General features: G+C 40.3%; 1 long non-coding RNA gene across 1 annotated transcript; it reads right to left on the bottom strand.

Moving 5' to 3' along the window:
* Positions 1–3,008: 3,008 nt before the first annotated feature.
* On the bottom strand, positions 3,009–11,235 carry LOC101144119 (uncharacterized). Its single transcript, XR_008681352.2, has 2 exons — positions 10,750–11,235; positions 3,009–10,361 (listed from the first exon to the last, which is right to left on the bottom strand). It is a non-coding gene; the product is annotated as an uncharacterized lncRNA (long non-coding RNA).
* Positions 11,236–13,697: the final 2,462 nt, after the last annotated feature.

The raw sequence follows: 13,697 nt of genomic DNA on the forward strand, positions 1-13,697 counted from the left end.
AAAGCTTAGCTCATGCGGTCTTCAGAGGAATTTCAAAAACCATAGGATGTGGGGGGTAGAGAAAAAGCTGGTAGAAATAACAAGTTGCAGGTGAAATAATTGGAGCCAGGAAGAGAATGGGACCTGCTTGGAACAGTACACACACTGCCTGGGTGCAGCTGAATAGTCAAGCGAGTTTTCCGATTTGGGCCTTGTGCCGTGGAATTAACAGGCCCACTTCAGCTCTGGCCTGGGTGCTGAACTCTGGTTCTAAAACAAAATGTGAATTCTGGACCCTGGAAGTCCAGTTGGGTTTCACAGGCCAGTGGACTGAGAAGGCCCGCAAAAGTGATCGTGGGTGGGCTTAGCAAACACAACTGGTTGCTTTGGTGCCTACACTCACAAAGAAAGATCTTCATCCTCAAGGCATGCCAGGGAGGTCTGAGGCTTATGGGAGCCAGTGAAGAAAAAAGGTGATGCCTCAGCCCAGCGCTTTTGCCCCTGCTGGCTTGTGGCTTTGGGGGCTCAAATTGCTCATCAGAAAAATGGGCAATAAAAGCCCCTCAGTGACTGGCTGCTCACCCCACTTTTACCAGTCCACTGCGCAGTGCCCACCCTGCAGCTCCAGGTACAGCATCTGCTTCAAAAGGCTGGGGGATCTCTGGGCTGAGTTCAGGGCTGTGAGAGGGTTCTCCTACTCATGGACCCCCCCATACCTACCCCTCTGTGCCCACCTGACAGCTCACCATGCCTGCAGTATGACACCCTTACTGCCTGCTCTTGGCAAGCCCATGTCTCCCTGGGTTGGCTAGGGGCACATGTTCACTGAAGCCCAGTTGACCTGTCCATCCTTCCTCCAATGCACAGCCTCAGGCAGGTGCCACCCAGGTTTCCTCCTAGAATGTAATCTCAGGTGGTCACAGCAGTGCATTCTGCTCTAACTTATTGACTAGTTCTTCAATAAGTCACTTAATGTGCCAAGATGGGTGTGGGCCTTGACACTCTCCTACCGCTAGTGGGGCTGCATTGGGGGTTACCATCCTGATTTCTTGGTGGAAAAAGCTAGCAGGTGAGGCAGGACTCAAGGGCCAGGGATAGAAAAGAGCACCTTGGCTGGCCTCCCCCAGGGCCCTCTGAGGCCCTTGCAGGCAGAAGGGCTCAGTGGAGCTCCAGGCTTTTTCTAGGATGGTTCCAATAGCCCCTTCCTGGACCTCTAAGAAGGGCCTACTCTTTCTGCAACCTGCACCCACTGGTCTCTAGGAGGTGAGCATCCACTTCTCTTTGTGGACATGGCCTTCTGCTTCATTTCCATGTGATGTTCTCTTAAAAGAAATGCCCAGGGAATCCTGGGCCTGTGCTGGGGGTTCTCAAAGTGCCAAAGTCAGTAAGAGAGTCTCAAGAATATGATTAATAGTATTTTCTGCACATTACTATCTCAGGGCTACTTTTGTCCAACAATGTGTAAAAACAAAAATTAAGATGTTGATTCTTTACATTATTTTAATTAGGTCATCATACAAACCTTTTGTTTTCATGAATTTTCACGCCAGTCATTGAATTTGTTTTCCTCTTTGTTCAAATGGTTACCTGTTTTAGAGGCAAAAATCTTAAAAAAAAAAAAAAAAAACCCTCACAAATACTAACAGTTGACAGCAATTTATTTAAAATGTAATTAGATTTCTTAAATAAGTAAATAATTTAAGAAAACAGCTTATATTACTTGTATGAATTATTTTACATCTTATCTTCAATCTTAAAAAAATTTTGGCTAGGTATGCAATTCAAAATTGACAGATTTTTAAAATTACTATTATTTTGAAAAACTGCCCAATTCATAGTCCAAAAAAAAAAAAAAAATACCAATCTTACTGGGTTTTACTACTAGCAGAAGCTGGGTTATCTTCGGATCTGATGCAACAAAACCACTCTTTATGTATCACTCAATTGCCCAAAATCTACCCAAAACTGAAGGCTGATCCTGTCAGTTCCTAAGAAGACAGTCTTAAAACACGCCCAATTTTCATTTAGGCTTGTTTCCCACTTCTACCTTCCAGTAATGTCTGCCAGAACTACACTTCTGAGAGCCCAGGATAGCAGGGCAGAAACAAAATCTCCTGGGTTATAACACGTTTGGTTTTGTTCTTCCATATCACACAGGCTTTCTCACCTCAGAGACAGTAAGTTGAGGATGTGCTGTGTCAAGATCTAGAACCAAGGCCGGGTGCAATGGCTCATGCCTGTATTCCCATTACTTTGGGAACCTGAGGGGGGCAGATCATGAGGTTAGGAGATCAAGGCCATCCTGGCTAACACAGTGAAAACCCATACCTACTTAAAGTACAAAAAATTAGTCAAGCATGGTGCGGGGGTTGCCTGTAGTCCCAGCTACTCGGGAGGCTGAAGCAAAAGAATTGCTTGAACCTGGGAGGTGGAGGTTGCAGTGAGCCAAGATTGTGCCATGGAACTCCAGCCTGGGTGACAGAGCGAGACTCCATTTCAGAAAGAAAAAAAAGAAATCTAGAATAAATTCTACTTGAAATGGCTTGATAATTCTGTCTAAGCCAGAACATAGACGAGGAAGACTAAAACCCTATTTTGTTAATCTAAATGAAAAGAGTTCAGGGCATTTTCAGTTTCAAAACCTGTGGAGCATGCTCTTAACATGTGTCAGCAATTCCAGATTTGACAGCATAGACTTCCCCTCTTAACTCCCTCAATAGATGTTTAAATGTAGAAACATAATCCAAAAACTTTACAAGGTTTTCACTTAGTTTTGCTAAAATGTCCATCTCTTCATCTTGTTTTAATTGGGAGAGCCAATTGTGCACCATAGGTACAATTATGCTCTCTTCATATGCAGAACTAATGTCACTACTATAAATATTTTCAGTTTTTCACCTGAGACCACAAACTAATTTCAAAGAGAATATTGATTTCTAATTATGTAGCTTCTACTACATAGCTAGTATTGTTTTTGTTGGTTAACTTCATGTATATGCCAATATTAAATGTTCAACTCTTTACTTGAATAAATTGACCCAATATATTTAATAAAGTATATCAATTTTATAAAGTAAAATAATCAATAACTAAATGAAAATTGGATTAAATAGCATTCTCTAAACAAAACAGAAAATGTACTGAATAAATAACACAATAATAAACTCAGTGTGAAATTACTCACATGTGAAAATTATTCTGTGAACACCATTAAATTTTATCAGTCACTGTCATAATCTCTGAGGGGATTATACAAAGAATGTTTTATGAAATTAGATGAACAGAAAAGTATACATTATGTCTATGGTGAGCAACAGGCAAACAGACAAACCAAAAAAAGAAAAAGAATTTGCACAAAATAATTCTAAGCCAGAAGCAATAACATTTTAGATAAATGAATTTAATACAAAGCAGAGAAAATAGATTTGCTTTCAAAATCTTTGAAATTTCTGGTTTGCTGGTAAGATATCAACACTTGTAAAATTATGTTTCATTCTAATATTTTTCTTTTCTTTTCAAAATAGGTATACAAACATAAACAAATGATTACTTTCTCTATAAATCTGTTACAACTAAAGTTTATTTTACAGTTACCCGTCTGTATATTTAAATCCATATATATCAAAACTAAAGGTCTGTATGTGTTTAGCAGACCAGATACGTCACATGTTCAACAGAAAAAAGTAGAATATTTTGTAACTAGTTGTTCAGAATTCAGAAACATACAGCTCCATTATACTCATATAATCTTCATTACAACCATCATAATAACCTGTAGTTACAAGAAAAACAAAAATGTTAATTTGTAGGAATCATATTCTCCAAATTATGTTAAGTTAAAGACCACTGACAAAGAAATCACTAGAGATGTTATTCCACAGTCACACAATAGTATATTGTTACCATCTGTTGACCTACAACCTTGGGTAAGATGAGATAAGTTAACATCCGTGGCAAGATACACATTCAGTGTAAAATAGCCTTAACTCAATAACAACAATTTTGGTTTATTAAAACAAGTTCACACATTGTCATTAAAAAGGCATTTTGAAATTCACTGTATTTTAATTACCTTAGTTTGCAAATGGTGAAGCAATTTTCTCCTAAAATTCAAATTGTTTCTCTTACTATGCAGAATATTATCCTAATCACTTACCACACTTCTATCACCCTGTCACTTATAATACTGCTGTAAGCCAACCACTAAGTGGCCTTTCCACTTAGAATTTCTTCATGTATCTTAGATTTCAGTTTCCTTAATCTTCCATGGGAAAGTATATAAATCTTTTTATCTAATATGGAAGAACTTCTCCTAACTCTGGTGCAGCAACCATTGACCATGTTCTTTCACATAAATTCTAGAATGAAGACATAGCATCAAATGTAAGAGTTAAATTATATGAATACTTGCTTTTGAAAATATATTAAATTCTTTTAAAATAAAAAAGTAGAAGGAGCTAGACTGTGTAGCTTCATAGAGAGGAATGCAAGGTGTGTGTAGATACAGCACCTTCAACTCAAACATCCAGGTACTTGCATTGGAACTAATGAAAGAAACAACTTAACTTACAGAGAATGGAGTAAAGCAAGGCAGGACAATGGGCCACCCAGGAACAACATGGAGCCAAGGGAACCTCCCCACCCAGTAAGGCAGTGAGTGCATGTGTGACCCTAGAAACCCATGATTCTCCCACAGACCTTTGCAACCTTCAGGTGAGGAGATACCCTCATGAACCCACTTCACCAAGGCCTTCAGTTTAACACACAGAGCTACACGGAGTCTCAGCAGAGCAGCCACTGAGGCCTGCATAGAGATTCAAGAGTCTTAGATACTCTGGCTTTCCAGGCTTCCCAGAAAAAGTAGCTGCAACTCCAGCAAAGTAGGACATTACACCTCTGTACATACCCATGGGAAAGAGGCGGGACCCAAGTGGCTGAGCAGTGATGGTCCGTAGGACCCACTTCCACAGTGCCTCACAGGGTAACACCTACTGGCTTAGAATTACAGCCAACCACTGGTAGCAGCACTGCACCCCCAGGGATGGAGCTACCAGAAAGAGGAATGGGCCATCATCTTTGCTTCTTGGGCAACTTAGCCATTCCAGCCTTCATGCTTTGAAGAGCCCAAGCTGACTGGGGGCAGAAAGCATCTCCTAGCACAGTACAGGTGCTCTAAAAAGACATGGCCAGACTATCTGTTAAAGCAGGTCCCCAACCTAGTTCCTCCTAACTGCAAACTGCTTCCCAACCAGGGTCTCCAGCTACCACCACTGGTGCTCTTTGATCAACGGAGTTTTGAATCCTCTTTGGGATACAGTTCCTAGAGGGAAGAGTGAGCTGCCATTTTTGCTGTTTGTGTGACTTAGCTGTTCCAGCCTTCTGGCTTTGGAGAGTCCAAATAAACTGGGGGTGGAAGTGGTACTTCAGCACAGCAGAGCTATCCTATAAAAATGTGGCTAGACTGCTTTTTTTTTGGGACAGAGTCCCACTGTCGCCAGGCTGGAATGAAGTGGCACAGTCTTGGCTCACTGAAACCTCTGCCTCCTGGGTTCAAGCAATTCTCCTGCCTCAGCCTCCCGAGTAGATAAGATTACAGGTGCACGCCACCACACCCAGCTAATTTTCTTCTTTTGTATTTTAGTAGAGACAGGATTTCACCAGGTTGCCCAGGCTAGTCTAGAACTCCTGAGCTCAGGCAATCCACCTACCTTGGCCTCACAAAGTGCTAGGTACTGCACCCAGCCTACACTACTTTCTTAGGTGGGTCCCCAATCATGTTCTCCTCACTGGCTAAGACTTTTCAACAGGGGTTTCCAGGTACCTTCTACAGGTGCTTTGGGGCTGGAAACAGGCCTGTACCTCCCTGGGATGGAGCCCTTAGAGAAAAGGGCATGTTGTCATTGTTGCTGTTTTGCAGCATTCAGCAGTGTTAAAAGTCAGATGCTGGAAAATCTGAGGTGACTAGAAACTGCAGTGGACACCCAGCATACTGCAGCAGCCCTTCAGTAAAGTGGCCAGACTGTTACGTGAGTGCCTTTTCTCATATATTCTCACTGGTCAGGTTCTCCAGGCCTGGGCCACTAGCCAATTTCTTCCAGAGCTATTCAGCCAGTAGCAACTTAGAAACTCCCTGGCCAGAGCCTCCAGGTGCAACTGAAAATATTTCTGCCTCTGCTTCTGCAGTAGAACTGTCCTTGCTACTCTCAGACTAATGAAAAATCCAAAACCCTAAGTGCCTTATTCACACCTCAAACAAGCTGCAGTTTACCCAAGGAGAGGAGGCCAGTCCATCCTCCATGGGTCCCACAAACTACACACTGCTTATCACCAGACAGTGAACAACTAACTTGGCCAAAAGCACAGATCCTCCATCCTGGGCAGACTGCACTGAGTGATTACTGGCCTAAACGTCTCTGAGATGCAGCCCCCAGAAGACAAGCAAAGAGGTGGGGCAGCAAGCCAGCTCATGTGGTGCCCAGAGGGTTGAGCTCAAGAGCATCTGTAATAAAGTGTGGCCATTGATGGCCATTTCTCTAGGCTCAACTTTCTCCCATAAGAGACTTTATCCTTAGGGGAACTGTTGGACCTAATTTCTGCAGGATGGTCTTGCAAATCAGAAGAAGCTGGTCCAACTGAGCACTCCTTGGTCTGCTGGCCTCTCCCAGGGACCTAGTCTGACCACAGCTGCTTACAGGGCAGTCTCAGGTACATTAGGAGCCCATATCAGAGCATATGCACTGGTGGGCCATGCCTGACCCATGAAGAGCTCCAGCAAGGCAGCGTCTATGAATGGACCAGCCCACATGTTTCTTCCCCATACTACAGCTTCCCCTGAGACCATGACAACTCCCCAAATTACTTTGCTGGCATATGCCTGCAAAGGTGAGTTTGGCTTTGCTTGCTCCACCATCAAATGGAAATGCAGTATGACCCTGCCACCCCCAAGCAATTGCCATTGTAGATGAAGCTTTGGTGGGTAGACAGCCAGAAAGCCCCACCCTGGCCTTTCTGGTAACACTGTGGGGAGAACAGGGTATCCTCCCACACTCTGAACAATCACTCCTTCTTGGGGGACACAGAGAAGGCATCAAAACCTTCACTGGCCAGTATCCTGCCCCAAGCCAACACTACCTTTAGTGCAACAGCACACAGTCTCCAGCAGGTAGCCCCTACTCCCCCGCCAGCAGCTTTGCTCCTGCCACTGAGGTGAATACCCAAAGACAGGCAGAAACCCCATATCCACTAGCACTCTGCTACAGCTGTGGCACGTTAGTCCCATAGAGTGGTGGACTCCAAATCACAAGGAGCCACAGAACACAGTTGGGGCTCAATACAAGTCCCCCAGAGTTAGAGTATACAGACTCTTGAGTTGTGAGCTGAGCATTACCTCCTCTCCGTCACCAAAAAAAAAAAAAAAAATCTCCCAGGAACAAAGCTTGTTGGCTGAATCCACCTTTTACCACAATCAAATACTCAAGACCATCAAATAGGATCCAAAAATCCAAAACCCCATTTAAGGTTCAGCAACTTCAAAGATATGCCCACAGAGATGAGAGAAAATTAGTGCAAAAATGTTGAAAACACAAAAAGCCAGAGTGACTTCTTTCATCCAAATGACCAAATTACATTTCCAGTATGGCCTAAGCTTAATGACAGAAGCAAAATTCAGAATATGGATAGAGACAAACTTCACTGAGCTACAAAAGTAAGTTGCAAGGAAGGACAAATGCAAGGAAGGACAAAATTGCAGGAACTGACGGAAAAAAACAACCAGTCTAGAGAAAAATATGGCCAAACTAATAGAGCTGAAAAACACAATACAAAACCTTTATAATGTAACCACAAGTATTAATAGAAGAATACACCAGGCAGAGGGAAGAATCTCAAGAGCCTCAAGACTGGCTTTCTGAAACAAGACAGACAAGAATACTGAAGAAAGAATAAAGCAGAATGAACAAAACCTCTGAGAAATATGGGATTATGTAAAGAAACCTGTGAAGAAACCAAATCTATGATTAAAGAGAGTGCCTGAAAGCAATAGGAGTAAGAAAACAACTTGAAACACATATTTCAGGATAACATCCATGAGAACTTCCCTAACCTAGATACAGAGGCCAACATTTCAAAGGCAGAAAATGTAGAGAACCCCAGTGAGATACCGCATGAGGTGGTCATCCCCAAGATACATAATCATGAGATTCTTCAAGGTCAAAATCAAAGAAAAAATATGTTAAAGGCAGCTAGAGAGAAAGACCAGGTCACTTCTAAAAAGAAGCCCATCAGACAAACAACAAAGCTTTCAACCGAAATCCTACAAGTCAGAAGAGATTAAGGGCCAATACTCAACATTCTTAAAAAATAATTCTAACTCAGAAGTTCATATCCGGCCAAAGTAACCTTCAGAAGCAAAAAATAAATATGATCCTATTCAGAAAACCAAATGCTGAGGAAATCTGTTACCACAAGACCTGCCTTACAAGAGCTCTTGAAGAAGGCACTAAACAAGAAAAAGATGATTACCAGTCACTACAAAAACATACTGAAGTACACAAACTGCTGACACGATAAAGCCACCACATAAAAAAATGTGCAAAACAGCCAGCTAAGATCATACTGACAGAATCAAATCCACACATATGAATATTAACCCTAAATGCAAATGGGCTAAATGCTCCAATTAAAAAATAGAGTAGCAAGCTGAATAAAGAATCAAGATCTAACGGTATGCTGTAATCGAGACACCCTTCTCAAATAAGCTCAAAATACAGGGAAAAAGAAAAATCTACCAAGCAAATAGAAAACAGAAGAAGAGCAGGGATTGCAATCCTAGTTTCTGGAAAAAGAAACTTTAAATCAACACAGATTTAAAAAAACAAAAAAATACAAGGGCATTACATAATAGTAAAGGGCTATATATGCGCCCAACACAAAAGCACCCAGATTATGAAGCAAGTTCTTAGAGACCCTCCAAGATGTTGAATGTTCTTCAACAGTCATTAAATTTATACTGTATTTGTTCCGTATTGTCTCTGATGTTGAACACAATATGACGACTTGTTAAAGGCTTCTCCACATTTTTAACACTTGTGGAGCTTCTCTCTAGTATGAATTCTCTTATGTCTAATGAAGTGTGAGAACGAGCTCGATGCTTTGCCACATTCTTCTCATTTGTAGGGTTTCTCTCCAGTGTGACTTATGATTAGTGAGGTCTGAGAAGCACGTAAAGGTTTTGCTGCATTCTTCACATTTGTAAGGTCTCTCTTCCATATGAATTCTCTTGTGGTTAGTAAGGGTTGAGGAGCAGGTAAAGGCTTTGCCACATTCTTCACAGATGTAGGGTTTCTCTCCAATATGAATTACTTTATGTTGACTAAGGGCCAAGATACACGTAAAAGCCTTTCCACATTCATTACGTTTGTAGGGTTTCTCTCCAGTATGAATTCTCTTATGTTGACTAAGGGAAAAGATCCACGTAAAAGCTTTTCCACATTCATTACATTTGTAGGGTTTCTGTCCAGTATGCATTATCTTACATCAAGCAAGGTTTGAGAACCACTTGTAGGCTTTGTTACATTCTTCACATTTGTAGGGTCTCTCTTCCATATGAGTTCTCTTGTGGCTAATCAGGGTTGAGGAGCGGGTAAAGGCTTTGCCACATCCTTCACAGATGTAGGGTTTCTCTCTAGTATGAATTTTCTTATGATGAGTAAGGACCGAGATCCATGTAAAAGCTTTTCCACATTCATTACATTTGTAGGATTTCTCTCCAGTATGAATTCTCTTATGTTTAGCAAGGTGTGAGAACCACCTCTATGCTTTGTTACATTCTTCACATTTGCAGGGTCTGTCTCCAGCATGATTTCTCTTGTGTTTAATAAGGGTTGAGGAACAGGTAAAGGTTTTGCCACATTCTTCACATTTGTAGGGTTTCTCTCCAGTATGAACTCTATTATGTTCAGTAAGGTTTGAGAACTTTTCAAAAACTTTGGCACAATCTTCACATTTGTAGCATCTCTCTGCAGTATGGATTCTCTTCTGTACAGTAAAATCTGAGAACAACCTACAGTCTTTGCCACATTCTTTACATTTGTAGCATTTCTCTTTGCTAAAAATTTCCTTATGTTCAGTGAAGATTGAGCACAACCCAAAAGCTTTACCACATTTATTACATTGACAGGTTTTGCTACGGGTAGTTGACAAACATTGATGAAGGCCATTGTAACTGCTTTTCTGCCCCTTGCAATTACCCACACTTTGGTAGTCTTTCTTTAAATGTAAAGTATTAAGGTCGCTGCTTCCATATTTTCTAAGAATCACCTTTTGAAATGAATCTTTTATGTCATGCTCTGGCAATACCTCCACAGTAAAATGAAAACAGCAAGCTGAAAAAAAAAAAAAGAACAAAATGTCTCCCTCATTACACTCAGGTGAATATACTTTACAAATATATAATTACACAAAGCACATTAACAAGGTGACACAATAAAATACCACAGGCTCTAATTCCTTTATAGACATATAAACTTAACAGAAATATACTGACCAAAATGCCTTTGTGAGAAGTGTTAAGAACCAGTTAAGCATTTGCAGCACCCCAAGTGAGCAAAATGCCAAGAACCATATAGAAGTGTAATAAAAGTATTTCATATTTGCCCACCACAGCCATTCTTCATCCCATAATGACTTAAATATAGACTCCTGTCTTCCCCCTCCAAAAATAAATAAAATAGTGGTACATATGTCCATGGTTCTGACTTTTTAAGACCTTACCAAAGACTAATTTCTGTATTCCATGACAGTGTTGAAAGGAAAGGTGGTATACTTCGACAGTTTCGGACAGCGGAGACCAAAGGTAAATGACTGTTACAAGAGAAGAAAGACTTCAGTGTCACAGACAGAGAATGGGTATAGCAAGTGATTACAGGGTCTCAATAAGAAACATGAGGGATGGCAAGGAGTGGTGGCTCTTGCCTGTAATCCCAGCACTTTGGGAGGCTGAGGTGGGCAGATCACCTGAGGTCAGAAGTTCAAGACCAGCCAGGTCAACATGGTGAAACTCATCTCTACTAAAAACACAAAAACTAGCCGGGTGTGGTGGCAGGTGCCTGTAATCCCCGCTACTCAGGAGGCTGAGGCAGGAGAATCACTTTAACTCGGGAGGTGTAGGTTGCAGTTAGCCAAAATCATGCCATTGCACTCCAGCCTGGGCAACAAGAGGGAAACTCTGACTGGAAAAAAAAAAAAAAAAAAAAAGGAAATCTTTTTTAACTAAAAAACACATTCCCAGAGAAAATATCCATAGAACCAGCTTGAGAGACTCCAAGAATCTCCAGCCTAAAAAATTGGTATCATATTCCCCCAGACAAAAACCACTTAATAAAGATCTTGTCATGTGGCTTTTTATTATACAAATTAGAACCTAAGATTACAACAAAAAAGTCTAAGCAAGAATACTATATCCAGCAAAAGTATCGTTCAAAATGAAAAAAAAAAAATCTAACCATATTATGATCTATATAAAGACCTAACTATGTCACGTCTTCAAGAGACTCACTTCAGAGCCAATAAAAAAAAATAGACTGAAAATGGCAGGATGAAAAATACATTCCATGCAAGTGTCAACCAAATGAGAAGAGGTAACAATTTATTACGCCAAAAACTCTCATATTTCATATAGTTTAAGTCAAAACTCACAAGAGAGAAAGTAGGACATTCAATTATAGCAAGAGGGTTCATTCACTGAGAATCTGTAAATATATCTGACAGTTTTCACAGACACATAGAGCAAACATTGACAGAATTTAAGCAAAATTAGACAGCAATATAATAATGGAAGGATACATCAATATCCCACTTTCAATAATAAATAATGAAGACAGAATATCAATAAGGGAACAAAAAACTTCAATGCACTATAAAATAATTACACCTAACAAATGTATACAGACAGCAAAATACATTCTTTTCAATAACTCATGAAACATTTTCCTAGATAGACCACCTGTGACACCACAAAAGAAATATTAACAATTTTTTAAATTGAAATTTTACAATTCTTTATGGCCCAAGTGGAATGAAACTAGAAGTCAGTAACAGAAGAAAAGCTGAAACATTTAAAAATATATAAAAATTAAACCACACACTCTTTTGTGGTTTATTTTTCTTTTTTTTTTTTTTTGAGATGGAGTCTCACTCTGCCACCAGGCTGGAGGTGCAGTGGCACAATCTCGGCTCACTGCAACCTCCACCTCCCAGGTTCAAGTGATTCCCCTGCCCCAGCCTCCCAAGTAGCTGGGACTACAGACATGCACCCCCATGCCCAGCTGATTTTTTGTATTTTAGTAAAGACAGGGTTTCACCACGTTGGCCACGATGGTCTCAATCTTGTACTCTTCCCACTTCGGCCTCCCAAAGTGCTGGGATTACAGGCGTGAGCCACCACACCCAGCCAACAACACACTTTTGAGCATGCTCTTTTTCAAGGCCTGGAAGACATAATGTGAAGATGTCCATGCAGCTTAAAGTGACCCACACATTCAACACACCCCTTTTCAATTTAATAATTTTCAAACACAAAACAAACCTACAGTAATCAAAGCACTTTGGTATTGGTATAAAGGTAGAACACCAAAGTAATGAAACAAAATGCAGCACAGATATAAACTCTGGAACATATGGTCAAGTAAGTTATTTGCACACCATACTGAAGCATTATTCACGAAAGCCAATAGGTAAAATCAATTTAAACTTTCCTTACCAAATGGATAAATATAACTTAAAATACAAAAAAAGGAATATTAATTAGCTTTTAAAAAGCAGGAAATCTTCCAATATCTATTATAAAGACAAATTTTGAAGACATCATGCTAAATTTAATAAGCCAGACACACACACACACACAAATACTCTATGAATCTACTTACATGGAATATCTAAAATAGTTACATCCTTAAAAACAGAAAATAGAATGATGTTTCTTAAGGGCCAGACAATGGGAAAAATGAGTAGTAGATTCATGTGTATAGCATATTTCTTTTATAAAAATAAAAATGTTCTAAAGATATGTTGCTAACAATGTCAATATACTTAACAAAGCTGAACTATGTAATTGAAAACATTAAAGATTATAAATGTTGCTACATATTATATATATATATATATTTTTTTTTTAAGATTAAGTTTTACTTTTGATGCCTAGGCTGGAGCACAGTGGCACAATCTCGGCTAACTGCAACCTCTGCCTCCCAGGTTCAGGCGATTCTCCTGCCTCAGCCTCCAGAGTAGCTGGGATTACAGGCACGCACCACCACACCTGGCTGATTTTGTATTTTTACTAGAGATGGGGTTTCACCATGTTGGCCAGGCTGGTCTTGAACTTCTGACCTCGGGTGATCTGCCCACCTTGACCTACCAAAGTACAGGGATTACAGGTGTGAGCCATCATGCCTGGCCCTTGTATTTTTTACAATTAACAATAAAACAATCATTGACTAATAACAACAACAACAAAAAGCAAATATACAAGTCATAAAATAGGGGCAACATTTTACACAGGCAAACAAACACAGAAATAATTATACTGGCAATATACGTATGACTGATTCATACTGGTATATTATGTATTGCTAAGTTGTGGGATATTGCTACTCAGGTAGATAGCACAGTACCCAATAGGTAGCTTTTCAGGCCTTGTCTCTTTTCTCTCTTCCTCCTCTAGT

This window comes from Gorilla gorilla, chromosome 6, assembly GCF_029281585.2.
Source record: "Gorilla gorilla gorilla isolate KB3781 chromosome 6, NHGRI_mGorGor1-v2.1_pri, whole genome shotgun sequence".
Taxonomy (NCBI): domain Eukaryota; kingdom Metazoa; phylum Chordata; class Mammalia; order Primates; family Hominidae; genus Gorilla; species Gorilla gorilla.